General features: G+C 46.2%; 1 pseudogene; it reads left to right on the top strand.

Annotated features, from left to right (window-relative positions):
• The first annotated feature begins 15,208 nt into the window (after positions 1–15,208).
• On the top strand, positions 15,209–23,043 carry LOC101151066 (F-box only protein 36-like; annotated as a pseudogene).
• The last annotated feature ends 779 nt before the right edge of the window (positions 23,044–23,822 follow it).

The following is a 23,822-nucleotide window of genomic DNA, read 5'->3' as shown; positions in this document are numbered from 1 at the left end:
AATAAAATATATTATATAAAATATAAAATATATTATATAAAATATAAAATATAAAATATATTATATAAAATATAAAATATATTATATAAAATATAAAATATATTAATGAATTTATATATATTATACATAATATATATATATATTTATATATATAATATATAATAAATATAAAAAAATATATAAATATATATATATTTGAGACAGAGTCTTGCTCTGTTGCCCAGGCTGGAGTGCAGTCGTGCAATCTCAGCTCACTGCAAGCTATGCCTCCCGGGTTCACGCCATTCTCCTGCCTCAGCCTCCCAAGTAGCTGGGACCACAGGCGCCCGCCACCATGCCTGGCTAATTTTTTGTATTTTTAGTAGAGATGACGTTTCACCATGTTAGCCAGGATGGTCTCGATCTCCTGACCTCGTGATCTGCCCGCCTCAGCCTCCCAAAGTGCTGGGATTACAGGCATGAGCCACTGCACCCGGCCTACTGATGCTTAATATTATGACTTTCTCCTTTCCACCCTCCCTGCACCCCTCACCCCACGTTAACATGTACAAATATATGTATATATATAAAATATATATATCTTTATATTATATTTATATGTTTTTTTATAGAGATGCGGTCTTGCTATGTTGCCCAGGTTGTTCTCAAACTCCCAGCCTCAAGTGATCCTCCTGCCTTGGCCTCCCAAAATGCTAGGATAACAGTGCGAGCCACCACACCCAGCCCATATTTTTTATCTTGTTTATGGTTATTATTACCTAACACTATAAGGTTTCTGAACATACTGCGTTTGGGTACTGTTTTGATAAATAGATTCAATTAGACATCACAATGGTATGGACCTTTCTAGTTTTACATTATCTCACCTGAGGCAGGTGAACTGTTAACTCCACGTTATCCAGAATTTCCCAGGGCTAGAACCCATAGATTCAGAGCTTTTCTATTTTTTTTTTTTTTTGAGACAGGGTCTCACTGCCATCACCCAGACTGGAGTGCAGTGATGCAATCTTGGATCACTTCAGCCTTGACTTTTAGGGGTTCAATGATCCTCCCACCTCAGCCCCTGGGGTAGCTGGGACTGCAGGCGTGTGTCACCATGCCCGGCTAATTTTTTTTTTTTTTTTCAGTAGAGACAGGGTTTCGACCATGTTGCCCAGGCTGGTCTTGAATTCCTGGACTCAAGCGTCAAGCTGGCCGGGAGCGGTGGCTCACGCCTGTAATCCCAGCACTTTGTGAGGCTGAGGTGGGTGGATCATGAGGTCAAGTGATCGAGACCATTCTGGCCAACATGGTGAAAACCTGTCTCTACTAAAAATACAAAAATTAGCTGGGCGTGGTGGTGCGCACCTGTAGTCTCAGCTACTCAGGGGGAGGCTGAGGCAGGAGAATCCCTTGAACCTGGGAGGCGGAGGTTGCAGTGAACCAAGATCGTGCCACTGCACTCCAGCCTGGCAACAGAGCGAGACTCTTGTCTAAAAAAAAAAAAAAAAAAAAGCCTCAAGCTCTCCATCCATCTTGGCCTCCCAAAGAGTTGGGATTACAGGTGTGAGCCACGACGCCTAGCCTAGATTCATAACTATTAAGGCACTCTCCAAAGCTCCCATGGCTACAAGTGGTTGATCAGGAGCTGGAAGCAGGGGGACTGTCTGGTTCTGTGCCTTACTGTCATTCTAGTGTGGAGCTGTCCGATGTGAAAGCCACTAGATGCATCTGGCAGGGGGCACGTGATATGGCTGGTCCATATTGAGATGTGTGGGAAGTGCAAAATCCACATGGTAAGACTTGGTATACAAAGGATAATGAATGTAGGGTATCTCGTTAATATATTTTTCTACAGATGTTCCTCAACTTATGATGAGGTTATATTCTGATAAATCCATTATTAAAGTCAAAAAAAATCCTTTAATGGAACCATGGTTAAACTGGGGACCATCTGTATTATTTACATGCTGAAATGATATTTTGGATTTGTTGGGTTAAATATTTTATAAAAATGAATAATCCCATCTGTCTTTTTTTTTTTTTTTTTTGATTCAGAGTTTCACTCTTGTTGCCCAGGCTGGAGAACAATGGCTTGATCTTGGCTCACTGCAACAGCTTGATCTTGGCTCACTGCAACCTCTGCCTCCTGGGTTCAAGCGATTCTCCTGCCTCAGCCTCCTGAGTAGCTGGGATTACAGGCCCTGCCACCATGCCCGGGTAATTTTTGTATTTTTAGTAGAGATGGGGTTTCTCCATGTTGGCCAGTCTGGTCTTGAACTCCTGACCTCAGGTGATCCACCCGCCTCGGCCTCCCAATGTGCTGGGATTACAGGTGTGAGCCACTTCGCCCAGTCCCCCATCTGCCTGCTTCCCTCCCTCCCTCCCTCCCTCCCTTCCTTCCCTCCGTTTCTCTCTCTCTCTTTCTCAGGGTCTTACTCTGTTGCCTCGGTTGGAGTACACTGGCATGATAAGGGCTCACTGCAGCTTTGATTTCCCAGGCTCAAGTGATCCTCCCACCTCAGCCTCCCAAAGTGCAGGGATCACAGGTATGAGCCACTGCACCCGGCCTCATATTTTTATTTACAAATATTTTAGAAATTTGAAATACTACAGCATTCAGATCTGCCTACAAAATGAATGAAAATGACTGCTTATCAAGAAACTACCATGACTTTGTGACATGACTATAGCAGTCGTATAAGTAAATTTGGAGTAGTTAAGCAGATCTAAAATATGGAGTAACATTTAGGCTGGGCGTGGTGGCTCACAACTGTAATCCCAGCACTTGCAGAGGCCAAGGCGAGTGGATCACTTGAGGCCAGGAGTTCAAGACCAGCCTGGCCAACATGGTGAAACCCTGTCTCTACTAAAAATACAAAAAAAAAAAATTAGGCAGGTGTGGTGGTACATGCCTGTAGTCCCAACTACTCAGGAGGCTGAGTCATGAGAATCGCTTGAGCCCGGGGGGCAGAAGCTGCAGTGAGCCGAGATCATGCCACTGCACTCCAGCCTGGGCGACAGAGCAAGACTCTGTCTCAAAAAATAAAATAAAATAAAATAATAAAATAAAATATGGAATAACATTTTAAGCCATCATATGCCACTCCAAAGCTCACTTGTTTCCTACAATTAAACATTTGCTTGGCTATAGGAGACAGGGGCAAACATTCTTGATGACCACACTGCAGCCTATAAAACTGGATTTCTGACACTGGGCTCCAGCTTCATTTCCTCAGGGTCTTTGTAGGAGGGCAAGCATTTGAACAGTGTGCAGCTCACACTCCCATTGTGCTGTCCTGAACCTCCTTCTAGGGGCAAATGGTGGAGGCGATATAGAAATGGGCAGAGCAGGCCACAAACTTCAACTTAAGATTCTCCGTGTGTGTGTGTTTTTAATTGAGGTATAATTGACGTGCCATAAAATTAACCCTTGTAAACTGTACATTTCAGTACTTTTACTGTATTCACAGAGTTATGCAACTATCACCGCTATCTAATTTCAGAAGATTTCTTCATTGCCTAAAAGAAACTGAGCATCTATTAGCAGTCACTCCCCACTGATCCCTTCCTCCCCAGCCCTAGGCAACCACTCATCTACTCTCTGTGTCTATGGACGTGCCTACTCTGCACATTTTATATACATGGAATTATACGCTCTGTTGTCCTTTGTGTCTGGCTTATTTCACTTAGTGTGTTTTCAAGGTTTATCCCTGTTGTAGCATGGATCAGTACTTCATTCCTTTTTATTGCCAAGCAACATTCCAATGTATGGAGATACCACATTCTGTTTATCCATTTGTCAGTTGAAAAGCATTTGGGTTATATCCACTTTTTGGCTTTTATGAATAATGCTGCCATGAACATTTGTGTACAATTTTTTGTGTAAATGTATGTTTGCAATTCTCTTAGATGTATAGCCAGAGGTGGAATTGCTGGGTCATAAGGTGATATAGGGCAACTCTGTGTTTAAGATTTTGAGAAAGCCATCAACATGGTGAACCCGTCTCCACCAAAAAAAAAAAAAAAAAAAAACCCCAAAAAACAAACAAACAAACAAAACTTGGCCAGGCGTGGTGGCTTACGCCTGTAATCCCAACACTTTGGGAGGCCGAGGCAGGTGGATCACCAGAGGTCGGGAGTTCGAGACCAGCCTGACCAACCTGGATAAACCCCATCTCTACTAAAAATACAAAAATTAGCTGGGCGTGGTGGTGGGTGCCTGTAATCCCAGCTACTCAGGAGGCTGAGGCAGGAGAATTGCTTGAACCCAGGAGGTGGAGTTTGCGGTGAGCCGAGATTGCACCATTGCTCTTCAGCCTGGGTAACAAGAGTGAAATTCCATCTCCAAACAAAACAAAACAAAAAAACAAAAACCAAAAAAGTAGCAAGGTGTGGTGGTGCGTGCCTGTAGTCCCAGCTATGCAGGAGGCTGAGGTGAGAGGATTGCTTGTGCCTGGGAAGCAGAGATTGCAGAGAGCCGGGATCGTGCCACTGCACTCTCAGTCTGAAAACAAAACAAAACAAAACAAAACAAAAACTTCAGCATGCTTTCAAATTTGGTTTTGAAATTTATCCATAGTGATATATGTGGCTCTTGTTCTTTTTTTTTCAACTGTATTCAACTTGTTTCTCTGGCCTTCTGTTGATGAATATTTGAGTTGTTTTGCAGTTTTTTACTAGTGCAGACAGAGTTACAATGGGCATTGTGGTTTACTCCATTTCGGGCAAGTGTGTGAGCTTATGGTGTATATCCGGAAGCAGAACTGGTGGACTGAAGGATTTGTTCACCACTGATTTTACTAGCTATGGCCAAATTGTTCTTCAAAGTGACTGTAGTAATTTACACTCTGGCCAGCAGTGTGTGTGAGTTCCCATTTCTGCGTGTCCTTGCCAACACTTGCCATTGTCAGTCCTTCAAGCTCTTGCCAAGCTGAGGGATACAAAGTGGTCTTTCCGGGTTGTTTTAAGTTTCATTTCCCTGTTAATGAGTTTGGAGGCTCTTTTCACATGCCCTTGACCATTCTGTGAGTTCCCTTTTAATATCCTTTGCCCATTTTCCACTTGGGTTGTTTGTTATTTTCTTCTTGATTTTATAGGAGTTTAAAACAAATTTTCTGAAAATGAATCTTAAAGTCTGTGGCTTTATTTTCACTGTTGTTATGGCTTTTAAATTTTCCTTCTTGTTTCCTTTATTTCTTTTGGTAAGAAGCTTCTAAAATAATTTTATAGTCTATCCTTTTTGTGTCTTATTTGAGAAACTCTTTTCTATTCTGCTATAAACAAAATCCCCTATATATTTTTTCTACCCGTTTTGGAGTTTTGCCTCCACATTTAGGTCTTCAATTCACCTATAATTTATTTTTGCGTATGCTATGAAGTAAGGATCAAACTATTTTCTCCCATTTGGGTAACTAATTAGGCCAGCACCACTATCTTCTTTTCACTGATCTGTAATGTCTTCTCTGCCATTTATTATTTTCATATGGCATGGGTCATTTTCTGGTTATATTTTGTTCCACTGGGTTCTTTGTTTCTCCCTGAACAAATACTACACTTTTTTTTTCTTTACACTGGATCTGGCTCTGTTGCCCAGGCTGGAGTGCAATGGCACCATCATGGCTCACTGCAGCCTCTGCAGACCTCCTGGCTTAAGCAGTCCTTCCACCTCAGCCTCAGCCTCAGCCTCAGCTTCCCAAGTAGCTGGGATTACAGGTGCACACTACCACGCCTGGCTAATTTTTTGGTTTAGTAGAGGTTTCATCATGTTGGCCAGGCTGGTCTCAAACTCCTGGCCTCAAGTGATTTGCCCGCCTCGGCCTCCCAAAGTGCTAGGATTACAGGTGTGAGCCACTGCACCCAGCTGGATTTATTCTTAAGCCTTTTATAACTTTTGTTGCTATTGTAAATGGGATTTTTTGTTTTTGTTTTTGTCTGAGATGGAGTCTTGCTCTGTTGCCCAGGCTGGAGTTCAGTGGTGCGATCTCAGCTCACTGCAACCTCTGCCTCCTGGGTTCAAGCAATTCTCCTGCCTCACCCTCCTGAGTAGCTGGGATTACAGGCACCCGCCACCGCGCCTGCCTAATTTTTGTATTTTTAGTAGAGACAGGGTTTCACCATGCTGGCCAGGCTGGTCTCGAACTCCTGACGTCAAGTGATCCACCCACCTTGGCCTCCCAAAGTGCTGGGATTACAGGCATGAGCCACCGCGCCCGGCCTGGCCCTCCAGTGTTAAATGGAAATGGTGACAATGGGCTTTCATTCTTTGTTTCTGCTCTTAAGGAGAAGGCTTCCACATTTCCATTATTATTTCTCCTGCGTGTTTTGATAGAAAATGTTCATCATGTTAAGGAAGTTGGCAGCTAGTCTAGTTTCCTACGAATTTGTTATTACTGTTTTTGTTTGTTTGTTTGTTTGTTTGTTTTTGAGACGTAGTCTCCTCCCTCTGTCGCCGAGGCTGGAGTGCAGTGCTGCAATCTCAGCTCACTGCAACCTCCGCCTCCCGGGTTCAAGCGAGTCTCCTGCCTCAGCCTCCCGAGCAGCTGGGATTAAAGGCGCCTGCCACCATGCCTGGCTAACTTTTTGTATTTTAGTAGAGACGGGGTTTCACTGTGTTGGTCAGGCTGGTCTTGAACTCCTGACGTCGTGATCTGCCCGCCTCGGCCTCCCAAAGTGCTGAGATTACAGGCGTGAGACACCGTGCCCAGCCACCCTTTTGTATTTTTAGTAAAGTCAGGGTTTCACCATATTGGCCAGGCTGGTTTCGAACTCCTGACCTTGTGATCCGCCTGCCTTGGTCTCCCAAAGTACTGAGATTACAGGCGTGAGCCAGCGCGCCCAGCCTGTTACTGTTATTTATGAATGTTGAATGTTATTGCACGCTTTTTCTGCTTTTATTAAGATGATCCTGCATCTTTCCTCCTTATTCATTTTCTTTATTATGGAATACTTCAAAAACAGAGAAATAGAGAACAGTACAACAGCTTCAATAAGAGTCGTCAGTCACAGGCCATAGGAATCAACTTTAGCGGTAAAATGATTCATGAGGAGGAGAGTGGCATCTCTCTGAATTACGGGCAAGACTGGTTCTCTGAACTGTAGATGCTGTTGCTTCTCCTCCTCCCTCTCCAGCACTGAATCCTTCAGACTGCCAGTAGCACTGCTGCCCCTGCTCCAGGAACTCTATCCTATGCCACTGCAGGTGGGGCAACTCATGTTCCATTTGAATTAGGGCTGAGTGTTTTTAGTTTTTATTTTTTCATTTTTGAGGCTGAGTCTTGCTCTATTGCCCAGGCTGGAGTGCAGTGGCGGGATCTTGGCTCACTGCAACCTCTCCTCCCGGGTTCAAGTGATTCTCCTGCCTCAGCCTCCCAAAGTGCTGGAATTACAGGCGTGAGCCACCACTCCTGGCCAGGGGCTGAGTGTTTTTATATGGCTGAGCCCAGGTCATCTGATTGTACCCTAGAGATATAGGAAGAAGGTTCAGGTGTTGGGTGGCCAAAAGGAAAGATATTTGTCTTTCCTTCCGTGCCTGCTGGATCAATGACTTAAGTATCTCCAGATGGCCTGAGGGAAGCCTTAGCTTCCAATTTATCAGAACCATGACCATGGTAGTACAATTCCCTGGTAGAAACAGTCCCCACCTTAGGCACTAGAATATTCAAACTCCCAGATCCAAGGTCATAGTGAGAGGTGACAGCATGCGGGCAGCCCTTGCAGCCCTCGCTCGCTCTCGGGGCCTCCTCGGCCTTGGCGCCCACTCTGGCCACGCTTGAGGAACGCTTCAGCCCGCCGCTGCATTGTGGGAGCCTCTTCCTGGGCTGGCCAAGGCCGGAGCCGGCTCCCTCAGCTTGCGGGGAGGTGTAGAGGGAGAGGCGCGGGCGGGAACCGGGGCTGCGCGCTGCGCTTGCCGGCCAGCGCGAGTTCCGGGTGGGCGTGGGCTCGGCAGGCCCCGCACTAGGGGCGGGCCCCGCACTAGGAGCTGCCCCCGGCCCGCAAGCCCCGGGCAGCGAGGGGCTTAGCACCTGGGCCAGCAGCTGCTGTGTTCGACTTCTTGCCAGGCCTTAGATGCCTCCCCGCGGGGCAGGGCTCAGGGACGTGAAGCCTGCCATGCCTGAACCTCCCGGCCACCGCAGTGAGCTTCCGTGCGGCCCCAGCCTCCCCGAGGAGCGCCGCCCCCTGTTCCACCACGCCTAGTCCCATCCACCACCCAAGGGCTGAGGAGTGCAGGTGCACAGCGCGGGACTGGCAGGCAGCTCCACATGCGGCACCCGTATGGGATCCACTGGGTGAAGCCAGCTGGGCTCCTGAGTCTGGTGGGGACTTGGAGAATCTTTATGTCTAGCTAAAGGATTGTAAATACACCAAACAGCACTCTGTATCTAGCTCAAGGTTTGTAAACACAGCAATCAGCACCCTGTGTCTAGCTCAGGGTTTGTGAATGCACCAATGGGCACTCTGTATCTAGTTAGTCTGGTGGGGACTTGGAGAATCTTTATGTCTAGCTAAGGGATTGTGAATGCACCAATCAGCACTCTGTATCTAGCTCAAGGTTTGTAAATGCACCAATCAGCACTCTGTGTCTAGCTCAGGGTTTGTAAATACACCAATAGACACTCTGTATCTAGCTAATCTAGTGGGGACATGGAGAACTTTTGTGTCTAGCTAAGGGATTGTAAATGCACCAATCAGCACCCTGTCAAAACGGACCAGTCAGCTCTCTGTAAAACAGACCAATTGGCTCTCTGTAAAATGGACCAATCAGCAGCATGTGGGTGGGGCCAGATAAGAGAATAAAAGCAGGCTGCGCAAGCCAGTAGTGGGAACCTGCTTGTGTCCTTTTTGATAGTTGGGAAGCTTTGTTTTTTTTGTGCTTTGCAGTAAGTTTTGTTACTGTTCACTTTTACGGTTTACGTTGCCTTTATGAGCTGTAACACAACAGTTTGCAGCTTCACTCTTGAAGCCAGCAAGACCATGAACCCACCGTGAGGAACGAATAACTCCAGATGTGCAGCTTTAAGAGCTGTAACACCATGAAAGTCTGCAGCTTCACTTCTGGGTCAGTGAGACCATGAATCACCAGAAGAAGAAAACTCCAAATGCATCTGAACATCAGCAGGAACAAACTACGGACACTCTGCCTTTAAGAACTGTAACACTTATCGAGAGGGTCCATGGCCTCATTCTTGAAGTCAGTGAGACCACGAACCCACCAATTCCAGACACAATAGGGATGGGCAGCAAGAGTTCGAGTGTGTTCTTAGGTGTAAGAGTGAGAGCAGCTACTCCTTCATCCCGTTTCCTAGATGTATGCTTTTTTTCTTCTTAATGAGACAGTCTTTCTCTGTCACAGGCTAGAGTGGTGTGGTGCGATCTTGGCTCACTGCAACCTCTGCCTTTCAGGTTCAGGCGATTCTCCTGCCTCAGCCTCCCAAATACCTGGGATTACAGGGGTCTGCCACCATGCCTGGCTACTTTTTGTATTTTTAGTAGAGATGGGGTTTCAACATATTGGTTAGGCCGGTCTCAAACGCCTGACCACCTGATCCACCCCCCCGGCCTCCCAAAGTGCTGGGATTACAGGCGTGAGCCACTGCGCCTGGCCTCTAGATGAACACTTTGTAGTTACGAAGGTGACAACTCCAAATGTTAGCATGTTTTAAAAGACAACTGTATCCTGTAGGCCAACACTTGAAGCCCACGGGGTGTCGTCTTTAGGCTAACCCTATAAATTAACTTTCAGCAGCCATTTCACCGCCTTCTAAGCCAGCTGCTTCTGGGTGGTGGAACTTCACGTCTCTATTAAGTCTGACTTAGCCATTGTAGATTATTCATGCCAACTCCAAAGCCCAAACCTGGGTGAGTGTATCAGTGAATTCAGCCCAGTCAAGCCTTTTATTTATTTTTGAGACAGAGCCTCACTCTTTTGCCCAGGCTGGAGTGCAGTGGCACAATCTGTGCTCACTGCAACTTCCGCCTCCTGGGTTCAAGGGATTCTCCTGCCTCAGCTTCCTGAGTAGCTGGGACTACAGGCATGCATCCACCGCCACACCTGGCTAATTTTTTGTATTTTTAGTAGAAACAGGTTGGCCAGGATGGTCTCAAACTCCTGACCTGGTGATCTGCCCGCGTCAGCCTCCCAAAGTGCTGGGATTATAGGCGCAAGCGTCTGCGCCCAGCCAAGCCTTGTATTTACCATCTTTCGGCTAACACAATGCTTAGAATCCACTCCCACACGTGCTCCCAAGAGCCTTGTGGATTTGAATTGGCAAGGTCTTGGAACTACCTTAGCGTATAAACATTCTCTTTCTAGAGCAGGCCTTGTACTGCCCAAGTGGGCTATGTTGGGATCTAACTCTCCTTTTGATGCTGGAGGAATGAAGAGAAGATCTGGAGTCCCTTTTTAGTGAAGCAACTGTCCTAGGTGCAGTCACAGAAGGTCCCTTAGGCAGGGATAAGTTGGTTACCTCTACACGGGAGGACCTACCTGAACAGACAGGATTTGAGAATTCAAAAGTGCCAAAGTCTCAGCCTTGTCTGTGACCACTTAGATGCTCCTATTCTAAGTCTCAAGGTCCCACTACGTCCCCACTATGCCCTTTCCTAAGCATTTATTTGGAGCTCTTACATGCACAATGAGACCCTGGACTGAGTCTTCCATCATATCCACCCTGAAAGTACAGGAGATGAAGTCTCCTTCTAAGATGCCACCAAACCTTTCTTGCTGTCTATTGCATTCTCAGTTCAACATTCACAGCTTTTTTTTTTTTCTTTTGAGATAGAGTTTCACTCCTGTTGCTCAGGCTGGAGTGCAATGGCATGATCTGGCCTCACCGCAACCCCCGCCTCCCGGGTTTAAGCGATTCTCCTGCCTCAGCCTTTCGAGTAGCTGGGATTATAGGCACATGCCACCATGCCTGGCTAATTTTGTATTTTTAGTAGAGACAGGGTTTCTCCATGTTGGTCAGGCTGGTCTCGAACTCCCAACCTCAGGTGATCTGCCTGCTTTGGCCTCCCAAAGTGCTGGGATTACAGGCATGAGCCACCGTGCCCGGCCTTTTTTTTTTTCTTTTTTTTTTTTGGAGACAGGATCTCACTCTATCACCCAGTAGAGTGCAGTGTTGAGATCTCGGCTCACTGCAAGCCTCCACCTCCTGGGCTCAAGTGATTCTCCTGCCTCAGCCCCCCAAGTAGCTGGGACTACAGGCACGAGCCACCACATCCAGCTAATTTTTGTGTTTTTTTGTAGAGACTGGGTTTCGCCATGTTTCTCAGGCTGGTCTCGAACTCCTGATCTCAAGTGATCCACCCACCTCGGCCTCCTACAGTGCTAGGATTACAGGCATGAGCCACTGTGCCAGGCCCTCATTCACAGCTTTTGACTTTTCCTTTTCCCTGTGTAATCTCTCCAGTGCTGTTGAGAGAGGCCAAGTGACTCTATAATCTTTATAATGACCATCACTGTCACAGTGTCTAAGTGCCCAAGCCATTCCAAATCCCAGTGCCTTATCCTCTATACCTACCCTTCATCCCATGCCACTGCTGATAATTTGTGTGATTTTAATGCCACTGAATGCCATTGATTGCACTTGACCCATTCCATCCCCACTACACATTTTCCAGGATTCTATTTTGAGGGGCTGTCCTTCTTTGTAGTAACCCCTGCTAATCTGAGATAAATCTTACTTGATCATTTTAATTTTAAAAAATTCCCTAATGAATTCACTTTATATAAATATATATAATATGTATATATATAGTGTATATATATATTATATATAGTGTATATATATAATATATATATTATATATAGTGTATATATAATACATATAATGTATAGTGTATATAATATACATTATATATAGTGTATATATATTATATATTATATATAGTGTGTATATATTATATATAATATATAGTGTGTATATATAATATATATATTATATATATAGTGTGTATATATATATAATATATATACTATTTAGGATTTTAAAATCTTTGTTCTTATTTATTTATTTATTTGAGATGGAGTTTCACTCTTGTCGCCCAGGCTGGAGTGCAGTGGTGCGATCTCGGCTCACTGCAACCTGCCCCTCCCGGGTTCAAGCAATTCTCCTGCCTTAGCCTCCCAAGTAGCTGTGATTACAGGCATGTGCCACCACATCCAGTTAATTTTTGCATTTCTCGGTAGAGACGGGGTTTCACCATGTTGGCCAGGCTGGCCTCAAACTCCTGACCTCAGGTGATCCACCTGCCTTGGCCTCCCAAAGTGCTGGGATTACAGGGGTGAGCCACTGCACCAGGCCTTTTTCTTATTTTCTCACCAATTTAAAGAAGGGTTTCCCAAGTTGCAATTAATTTTGGCAGAAATGTCCCTGTATTGATGATTATCTTTTTGTGAAAGTTGATGGAGTTTGTCTTCACACTCTTGTCCTTTTTTTACTCTTTTTTTGAGACAGAATCTCACTCTCACCCAGGCTGGAGTGCAGTAGTGCTGGTGCAATCTTGGCTCCCTGTAGCCTTGACCTCCCAGGCTCCCTCTGCAACCACCTGAGTAACTGAGACAACAGGTGCATGCCACCACACCCAGCTAATTTTTAAAAATATTTTTTGTAGAGACGGAGTTTTGCCATTTTGCCCAGGCTGGTCTCAAACTCCTGGGTTCAAGTGATCTGCCTGCCTCAGCCTCCCAAAATGCTGGGATTACAGATGTGAGCCACCATGCCTGACCATCACTCTTGTCCTTGATATCCATTTTTTCCCACCGACAACACCATGGGAATGTTTTCCTATTCTTTTTCCAGACTTCTAGGCCACCTAGTTTTAGTCTTCTAAGTCAGTGGAGTCCAATTTTTGCACAGGACGATACTCCTAGAGAAAGTCATTCCTTTGCTGGTGTGCTGGGGTAATGAACCTGCTGCCTGTGGCTAGAGACACCCATTATCTCAGGTCTGCCTGAAGGGCCGAGGGTAGCAACCTCTCAGGCTCACCTATAATCCATTTGCCCCCAGATGTGGCTCTTATGACTACATTCCAGTGTGTAAAGTGTGAGAAGAAATGATGTATTCAGCCACTGGGCTGTGCCCTTAGAGGAAATGCATGCCTTCCCCTCCCTTTTATTGCCTCTGCAGGCTGCAACGTGGCCACAGTGGGGGGAGCTGTATTGAACTATACAAGCAACAAAATAGAGTGTGAAGCCCCAGCAACTAAGAACTGCTAACAGAGAGATAGGAAGAGTTTGGGTGTGACACTGGAGTCAGGCAGCCTTGGGTTTAAATGCTGATTCTGCTAATCCCTAGCTGTGGGCCTCCGGTGAAGAATTTAACCTCATGGTCTTCAGTTTCCTTAGCTGTAAAATGCTGGGAGGATGCAAGGAGCTGTCATAACAAAATTGCCTAGCAGTGTTCATGGTCCAGAGCAGGGTTTTAACGAACAGAAGCTGGCACGTCACCACTCTCTGTCCCTAGGAGCGTTGCCTTTTGCCTTCCTTTTCTGCCTTGATCCGCACTCCCACCCATCTCTCCTCCCGTTCTTTCTTCACTTTCACTTTCTGGTCTGCCTCTTCCTTAAGCTGGACTCTGTGACTGCAGGTGTGTTTAATGTTTGGCTGCCTTCAGGAGGCCAGCAAGGCTCTCTGGCCAACCTTTTACTTTTTTTTTTTTTTTTGAGACAGAGTCTCACTCACTCTGTTGCCCAGGCTGGAGTGCAGTGGCGCGATCTCGGCTCACTGCAACCTCCACTTCCCGGGTTCAAGTGATTCTCCTGCCTCAGCCACCCGAGTAGCTGGGACTACAGGTGCTCACCACCACATCTGGCTAATTTTTGTACTTTTAGTAGAGGAGGGATTTCACCTTGTTGGCCAGGCTGGTATCGAACTCCTGGCCTCAAGTGATCGGCCCACCTTGGCCTCCCAAAGTGCTGGGAATACAGGCAGGAGCCACCGTGCCCAGCCATGGGTCCCTGGCCAACCTTTTACTTATTCCTCCCCCTTCTACAATGATGCTTCTCCACCACATCAAAAGGTCCTCTCCTTTCCTCTTCCACAGCCATTGGCTGCAGGGAAATCCCCAGGGACAGAGCTGCAACTTGCCAGGCCAGCCCTGGAGGCAGCCCTGGGACCCTCTTGCTCCCTCGACCTTCTCCCTTCCCTTTCCTGGGAGGCCCAGGAAACGGAGCTGGCACCCTGGGCCACTGAGCCAGCGGCGAGGCTCAGCCAGCAGGAGGAGAGCAGCGGATCAGGACTGCCTCAGACCTTTGATAAACCAGGTCTTCGAAGAAGGCCACTCACTCTTCTCTGTGTTTCTCTGTGTGCTGGTTCCTGAGATTTGTAGGACATGTTTAATATTTGCATGGAGAATCTATGAAAAGAAAAACAGAGAGGGAAGGAAACAGGAACCAAAATGCCACTTATCCCATGAGGGCATCGAGGCCCAGGCTCTGAGTCTCTCTGTTGCTGGCGGGGGCCAGGCTTCCTGTGGTGGGAGCAGCAGGCCTCGCTTCTCAGGCGTGGGTTCCACCACGGCTTGAAGGCCCCAGACCACCTCGCCCCTCCCTGGGAACTCAGCCTCTTGTGCAGCCACATAAAGGTAACCAGTGTCTGGTGGCTTGATAGGACAGACTTGTGAGGGACTTCCTGCCTTTTGATGCATGCCATTCCTGTGAGCTGGGCCGGGCCTCTGAAGAGGAGAGGTCCCTTTCAACTTCCCGAGTGTCTCAACGTTCAGACTCTTGGGGTTTGTGGTTAGAGACACTGGTATGAAAATTGTGTTCTATAAAGTATGCCCTCCGGGTCCCATAAAGCTAACAGGCAAAGCTTTGTGAAAACACCCCCTAACCAAACGGACCAAGAGGGTCTGAAAAGCCCTTGACCTTGGAGTTGTTTTTTTTTTTTTGAGACAGGGTCTCGCCCTGTCGCCCAGGCTGGAGTGCAGTGGCGCGATCTCAGTTCACTGCAACCTCTGCCTCCTGGGTTCAAGCAATTCTAATGCCTCAGCCTCTGGAGTAGCTGGGATTATAGGCGCACGCCACCATGCCTGGCTAATTTTTGTATTTTTTTTTTTTGTAGAGGCAGGGTTTTGCCATGTTGGCCAGGCTGGTTTTAAACTCCTGATCTCAAGCCATCCACCCACCTCAGCCTCCCAAAGTGCTGGGATTATAGGCGTGAGCCATCTCACCCTGGCCCCTTGCAGCTTTAGTGAAGAATGAGTGAAGGACTGGAAAGTCTGGCAGTATGAGGGGATCTGCCCGAGGGAAAGTGTGTCAACAGCAGGACCCTTCTGCAAAGCCACCGCTGACTCCACTACAGTACTTTGGAGCTGCCTTCAAATAGAATATGATTCCAACAGCACTCACAGTTGCTAAGGGCCAGACAGACGTCACTGCATTCTTTTTCTTTTTTAATGTCATGTATTTTTTAAGACAGGGTCTCACTCTGTCACCCAGGCTGCAGTGCAGTGGCACCATCATAGCTTACTGCAGCCTCAACCTCCCAGGCTCAAGTAATCCTCCCCACTCAGCCTCCTAAGTAGCTGAGATTACAGGTGTGCACCACCACACCCAGCTAATTTTTAAATTTTTTGTAGAGATGGAGGTCTCTCTATGTTGCCCAGGCTGGTCTTGAACTCCTGGGCTCAAGCGATTCTCCTGCCTTGGTCTCCCAAAGTACTGGGATCACAGGTTTGAACCACTGCACTCGGCCTCATCGCTGCATTCTAATCCTCTTCTCACAGATGGGGAAACAGACTCAGTGAGGTTGAGTGACTGCCCCAAGAGCACACAGAGGTAGGATTGGAGCTCAGAGCTGGCCGACTCCAGATCCAAGATCTTTATGCTTCACCAGACTGTTCCCCACAAGACTATAGGGTGTCAGCAAAGTTGAGAAACACAGGACATACACGCTTGCTCTCTCCGCTATTAATTACCTGGCTGAAGTAGTGTTTGTCAGTTTCTCCACTGTAAAGTTACTCTTTTTTTCCCCATTTTCCATACCATCCTCTTTGGTCATTCACCATGTACAACCCATGTATAAAGAGTGGGAGTTAGGAGGTGGAGTATCTACCGAAATTATCTGGAACACTACATGGGAGATTTGTCTTTTGTCTCTATTTACTTATTTACATTTATTTTTAAAAGTGTATGCTACTGACATTTTCAAATATGCTCATTATGTTTTCAGGCAAAGTATCTTTTTTTTTTTTTTTTTTGAGATGGAGTTTCACTCTGTCTCCCAGACTGGAGTGCAGTGGCACAATCTTGGCTCACTGCAACCTCTGCCTCCTAGGTTCAAGCGATTCTCCTGCCTCAGCCTACCGAGTAGCTGGGATTACAGGCACCCATCACTATGCCTGGCTAATTGTTGTGTTTTTAGTAAAGACGGGGGGGTTTCACCATGTTGGTCAGGCTGGTCTTGATCTTCTGACCTCAGGTGATCCACCTGCCTCAGCCTCCCAAAGTGCTGGGATTACAGGTGTGAGCCACCGTGCCTGGCCCTGGGCATCTTTTTAAACTGCAGGCACTGATTCAGTAGGTCTGAGCTGGGGGCTGAGACCTAGTACTTGTCTAATAGGCTTCCTCTGAAGCCAGGCTGCAATTCTGCACCACACTTTGAGGAGCAGGTTCAAGACCAGTGTATCTTCTGCCATTTCAAACTACTCAAAAATCCTTTCTCCTATTTCAAGGTCTGTCTCAGTATAATTCCAATTGCAGCCCTACCACACTGGTCCTGGCTACTTCCTGTAGAACCACATGGAACAAATTTAATTGACCTGAACTTGATAGCTTACCAGGTAACATACCAGGTATGTTAAGGCAGCTAGCTGAGTTTTCTTTTCTTTTTCTTTTTTATTTTTTTTGAGACAGGGTCTCACTCTGTCACCCAGGCTGGATTGCAGTAGCACAATCTTGGCTCCCAAGTTCAAGTGATTCTCCTGCCTCAGCCTCCCCAGTAGCTGGGATTACAGGCACGCGCCACCACCTGGCTAATTTTTGTATTTTTTAGTAGATATGGGGTTTTGCTATGTTGGCCAGGGTGGTCTCAAACTCCCAGCCTCAAGCTATCTGCCCACCAAAGCCTCCCAAAGTGCTGGGATTACAGGCGTGAGCCACCGCGCCCCGCCCCCTGAGTTTTCTTTCTCAGCTTCTCCAAACATTCCTTGCGGTACATGACTTGAAGTCCCTAAGCACTTTGATTCCTCTCCTCCTTGTCCCATTTACAGTAAAGCACCCAGAACTGAAAGTATTGCTTGTGGCGTGGGCTGCTGGGCTGCTGGCAGCAGGTCACCATCATGTCCCTCATCCTCAGTGCAATTCTTTGGCCAAGAGCCCATGTCACTAGAATGACTCATACCGAGCCCATCGTCAACTAAAAGCCTGAAGTTGTTTCCACAGAGGCTGCTCTTGACTCACACCTCCCTCAACTTCTACTTCAGCAATTGATTCTTTGGATCCAAGTAACCCTAGGAACCCCTGTTAAGCTCCAGTTTTCTCACTTGAATTTGGCCTGGGGTTGTTCCTGACGACATCAGAGAGAGGTGCTCTGACCACAGGAACGGGGCAGTGTTGAGTTAGGGAACCCCTCTACCATTAGGACCAGTATGAAGGTGTCATTGCTACTTGCAAATCACATCTTTACCTGCTTCATTTAGGAATCCTGCTATTGACAATTACACATCTTTAAAAGAAAGACTCTATAGCAGTTGACGATAATGAGAAGTTATTGGTTTTAGTTTATTGAAGTGACCGTTCTAACTCTGTAACCACTTATCTTCCTCTTCCCATTCATCTACTATGAGGTGATATAATATGTGATATTACCAATATAATTCTAATATATGCTTTTTGTGGAAAATTCAGAAAACATAGAAGTTAAAGATGAAAATTTGCCTGCCAAGGTGGCTCACCCCTGTAATTACAGCACTTTGGGAGGCCAAGGCAGGAGGATCACTTGAGGCCAGGAGTTTGAGACCAGCCTGTCCAACATGGCAAAACCTTGTCTCTACTAAAAATACAAAACTTAGCCTGGCATGGTGGTACACACCTGTAATCCCAGCTACTTGGGAGGCTGAGGCAGGAGACTAGCTTGAACCCAGGAGGCGGAGATTGCAGTGAGCCGAGATTGTGCCACTATACTCTAGCCTGGGCAACAGAACAAGATTCCGTCTTAAAAAAAAAAAAAAAGTTGAAAATAAAAATCTCAGATGATGCCATCATCTAGTGACAACCACTGTTGACATTTGGTATATTTCTTTTATTTCTTTTATATTTGCGTATTTTATCTTACTAATACTCAGTATCTTAACTGTTTTAACGATAGATGTTCATTATAGAAAGAAGTGGAAAATACAAATATGTCAAAGAAGAAATAGAAATCCCCATGGTCCCATTATCTAGAAACAACCCTAGTTACACTTGCATGTGTTTCCTTTAAGATGTTTAAATCGGCCAGGCGCAGTGGCTCACACCTGTAATCCCAGCACTTTGGGAGGCTGAGGCAGGTGGATCACCTGAAGTCAGGAGCTCGATACCAGCCTGACCAATATGGTGAAACCCTGTCTCTACTAAAAATACATAAATTTGTTGGGCATGGCGTGGGTGCCTGTATTCCCAGCTACTCGGGAGAGGCTGAGGCAGAAGAATTGCTTGAACCTGGGAGACAGAGGTTGCAGTGAGCCAAGATCACACCACTGGACTCCAGCCTAGGTGACAGAGTGAGACTCTGTCTCCAAAAAAAAAAATAAATAAAACTTTAAATCTGCCTATATGGTATATTTTTCTGTTAAGAGATGAATTTATACAGTAATACTATATCATAAAGGTTTTTTCCATTTAACAGCATGTTGGAAGCATGTTTTAGAGAATATTTAGTGAACTGACTCTATGTTTTTACATTGTGAAGATTTACTCTGTAAGACTATTATTTCGCCTCTATTTAGAGAAAGTTGCTTGTTTTGGCTATTGCTTTTTTGTTATGAGAATTCACATGAGCCAAGTTCCACTTTCAGAAATGCTATGGGCAAAGCTTCATGATGTTCATGAATTCATACATAAAGACTATAAATTTCAGCCAGGGGCAATGGCTCATGCTGATAACAGCTACTCGGGAGGCTGAGAAAGGACAATCGTTTGAGGCTAGGAATTAGAGACCAGCCTGGGTAACACAGCTAGATTCCCCGCTGTCTTCCCCTCTAAAAATAAATACATAAATAAATTAGTGTGGTGGCATGCACCTGTAATCCTAGCTACTAGGAAGCCTGAGGCAGGGAGGATGGTTTGAACCCAGGAGATCGAGGCTGCAGTGAGCTATGATTATGCAATTGCACCCCAGCCTTGGCAATAGAGAAAGACCCCATTCTCTATTTTTTTAAAAAAAGGCTGTAAATTGGCCGGGCGTGGTGGCTCACGCCTGTAATCCCAGCACTTTGGGAGGCCGAGGTGGGCAGATCACAAGGTCAGGAGTTCAAGACCATCCTGGCTAACATGGTGAAACCCTGTCTCTATTAAAAATACAAAAAATTAGCCAGGTGTGGAGGTGGGCGCCTGTAGTCCCAGCTACTTGGGAGGCTGAGGCAGGAGAATGGTGAGAACCCAGGAGGCGCAGCTTGCAGTGAGCTGAGAGCGCGCCTGTGTACTCCAGCCTGGGCAAGAGTGAGTGAGACTCCGTCTAAAAAAAAAAAAAAAAAAAAGGCTGTAAATTTCTGAATGAGTTCATAAGATGAAATACATCTTACTTGTGCCCACTTCCTTTTCTTAGAAATTAACTCCAAAGGCCAGTCACGGTGGCTCATGCCTGTAATCCTAGCACTTTAGGAAGCCAAGGTGGGTGGGTCACCTGAGGTCAAGAGATTGAGACCAGCCTGGCCAACATAGTGAAACCCCATCTCTACTAAAAATACAAAAATTAGCCTGGCGTGGTGGTGTGTGCCTGTAATCCCAGCTACTCAGGAGGCTGAGGCAGGAGAATCACTTGAACCTGGGAAGCAGATCTTACAGTGAGCCAAGATCATGCCACTGCACTCCAGCCTGGGCAACCGAGCAAGACCCCATCTCAAGAAAAAAGAAAGAAATTAACTCCAAAATGTTTTCAATGCCTACATACAATATTTAAACTGTGTGCTTTTTAAATTTTGTTTTGATTTTTTGAGACAGGGTCTTACTCTTGGTGGTGTGATCTCAGCTTACTGAAGGCTCCACTGCCTGAGCTCCAGTGATCTCCTACCTCCGCCTCCTGGAGTAGCTGGGACCACAGGTGTGCACCACCACACTCAGCTAACTTTTGTTTTGTTTCGTTTTGAGATGGAGTCTCGCTCTGTCGCCAGGCTGGAGTGCAGTGGTGTGATTTCGGCTCACTGCAACCTCTGCCTCCTGGGTTCAAGCGATTATCCTGCCTCAGCCTCCCAAGTAGCTGGGACTACAGGCGCCTGCCACCACATCCAGCTAATTTTTGTATTTTTATTAGAGATGGGGTTTCACCATGTTGGCCACGATGGTCTCGATCTCTTGACCTCGTGATCCGCCCGCCTTGGCCTCCCAAAGTACTGGGATTACAGGTGTGAGCCACCCTGCCTGGCCCACACTCGGCTAATTTTTTGAATTTTTTGTATTTTTTGTAGTGACGGGATTTTGCCATGTTGCCTTGGCCTCCCAAAGTGCTGGGATTACAGGCGTGAGCCACCACACCCAGCCTTTAAACTGTCAGTGATAGCAGCGAATGAGTTCAAATGAATTCAGAAAAAAGACATATGGATTAGACCACAATGGTTTTTTTTGTTTTTTTTTTTTTTTTTTTTTTTTTTTTGAGACGGAGTCTCACTTTGTTGCTCAGGCTGGAGTGCAGTGGCCATGATCTTGGCTCACTGCAACCTCCACCTCCCAGGTTCAAGCAATTCTCTGCCTCAGCCTCCCGAGTAGCTAGGATTATAGGCCCATGCTACCACACCCAGCTAATTTTTGTATTTTTACAGTCAGGGTTTCACCATCTTGGCCAGGCTGGTCTCGAACTCCTGACCTCGTGATCTGCCTGCCTCGGCCTCCCAAAGTGCTGAGATTACAGGTGTGAGCCACTGTGTCCAGCCAGTGCCATATTTTCTACTATCCTGGTAAAGTAGATATTTGTACCAAACCCTATCAAACTTGAAATGAATGGAATGTTCTTAATTTTCAAGGTGTATTTTTTTTTTCTTTTTTTTTTTTTGAGACAGAGTCTCACTCTGTCACCCAGGCTGGAGTGCAGTGGCACAATCTCGGCTCACTGCAACCTCCACCTCCTGGGTTCAAGCGATTCTTCTGCCTCAGCCTCCCGAGTAGCTGGAACTACAGGCACATGCCACCACGCCCAGCTGATTTTTTGTATTTTTAGTAGAGACGGGATTTCACCATGTTAGCCAGGATGGTCTCGATCTCCTGACCTGGTGATCCACCTGCCTCGGCCTCCCAAAGTGCTGGGATTACAGGTGTGAGCCACTGTGCCCGGCTACAAGGTGCTATCTTTAAAGATCTTCTCCAGAATGACTTGTGATATCTTTATAGGGGCCAGGGGGTTTCCCCTCAGTATCCGAATTTCTTTACTTACAAGATTATAATCTTGTAAGTAATTATAGAATCTTGTAAGTAATTATAAAATCTTGTAAGTAATTGTAAGATTATGATCTCGCAGGTAATTATAGAATCTTGTAAGTAATTGTAAGATTATAACCTGTAATCCCAGCTACTCAGGAGGCTGAGGTATGAGAATTGCTTGAACCCAAGAGGCAGAGGTTGCAGTGAGTGGAGATCATGCCACTGCTCTCCAGCCTGGGTGACAGAGTAAGACTCTGTCTCAAAACAAAACAGAACAGGCCAGGCGCGGTGGCTCATGCCTGTTTCCCGTGAGGCATCCTCAGCTTTCAATCAAGTTGGGGAGTGAAGGTCAGTAAACCAGTGGCTGAGCAAACCTCCACCCCGACCTTTCTCACAGGGCTGCAGATGAATGGGAGAGCCAGCCGAGAAATCTAAAGTGCCTCGCATCCCCAGCACTTTGCTAAAGGAGGTGGTGGCTGGACAGGTTAAGACACCCTCCCAACCCCCTAGCCTCCTGCGGTATTCAGGGAGCCATTAGGCACCTTCTTCTGCAGCTACCAGTGGGGCAGTGTTGCCAAGAGGGTACCAGGAGGAGAATCCTGCAGCCTTGACCTGTGCAACTGATAACGAACTACAGATGGGATGGAGGGCATCTTACCTGATGCTGGCCAGTAGATCATGACATGGAGAACTCACCACTATTCCTGAGAAACTTGGACTTTGACTCAACAGAGAGGTAATCTTTGGATGGTGGAAGATCTCTCTAAGGAGTGAGTATTGATCAACAAAACCTGGAGAAGCAAAAGAAACCCATGAAGACTTCCTAGAGAATTTACATCTTCAAGGTCAAACTGCCTTAATATTTGGTGCAAGAATATTAGACTATGTTATCAATTTGTGCAAAGGTAAATTTGACTTCCTTGAATGGCTCTCAGACGATTTGCTCCTGAATATCATTTCTTATCTGGATCTTGAAGATATTGCCAGGCTTTGTCAAACATCACACAGATTTGCAAAGGAGGAAGTCAGGACACAGAGGGCCACAGCACAACAGGGCTGGCCAGGGCTGGTGCTGTTTGGGATAGGAGGACAACAGCCTTCAGCAGCATCCACGTTGCTGCAAGGACATGGTTTCATTCTTTTTTTATGGTGTGCAATGGCAAAAGTTAACAGAAGAATAGAATATCTTCTACATTCAAGACCAAGAAGTGCTCACACCTTGCAGGAATTGGAGAAGCTGTGCATGTCTGATAAACTGTGGGAACAGATAGTCCAGTCGATCTGCGACACCATCACTCCCGACGTGAGGTCCCTGGCGGAGGACACGGGCTGGAGACAGCTGTTCTTCACCAACAAGCTCCAGCTCCAGCGGCAGCTCTGCAAGAGGAAACAAAAATATGGAAGCTTGAGAGAAAAGCAACCTTAGGCACACATTTTCCTACCAGCAGGGAGCTGAGGCATGGCTGTGTTTCTCTTCAGTGTCCAAATCTCTTCCGTCTCCTTTTCTTAAGAACTAAGAGGTTTTGCTGATGCATGGAGCCATTTGTAACTCATAGAGGATTTGCACACAAATGCAGCAGAATCTGGCTTCCCAGTGCCTTGCTAGAGTCACCATCATTCTGAGGTCAAATCATGGCCTGAGGACAAGGGCTGTAAGACAGGGAGCCCCATAGGCCATCATCGTCCTTATCCCACACCCATTAAAAAAGAGGCTTCTATTGTATATAAACAAACAATAAATGATTATTGGCGGGTTTTTATTAGACATCTATTTTATCTAGGCATTGGAAAGGGTAATGGGGCTTTTAATTTTTTTCCTGGCGTTGTGTCATCTGAGTCCAGCCATGAAGCTGGTGACTGAGTGTCCCCACCAGGAACCGTGAAGGGCAGGTACCACAGGAGGCACAAGGGGTGAGTGCAGTTGCCTTCCCAACTTTGTTCTGCTAAGTCCATATTCAGGGCCCTGTCCTTGTGGGTCCAGGATGCCAGGCTCCATCCCCGCATGTGGACAGCTTCCGACCTGGCGCTGGGGCATGACTGGAGAAGTGCAGGAATACTGCTTGCGGACCTTGCTCAAAGTACAACTTCCCAGGACTACTTCACATTGTTAAATAAACCTATAAACATTTAAAAAAATAAATAAATAAATAATAATAATAATAAAAAAAGAATGGTCCTGTTTTCATGTCCAATGGTATTTTCCTTTCCTCAAAGATTTTATACCTGAATGTATATAATTCATTTTACGTAAGATTCCCATCCCTTAATCTTCCGTCTTATCTTTCCCAAGT

The sequence above is a fragment of the Gorilla gorilla genome, chromosome 4 (assembly GCF_029281585.2).
Source record: "Gorilla gorilla gorilla isolate KB3781 chromosome 4, NHGRI_mGorGor1-v2.1_pri, whole genome shotgun sequence".
NCBI lineage: Eukaryota > Metazoa > Chordata > Mammalia > Primates > Hominidae > Gorilla > Gorilla gorilla.
Note: the sequence above shows the minus strand (reverse complement) of the source record. Positions and strands in the feature narration are given on the sequence as shown.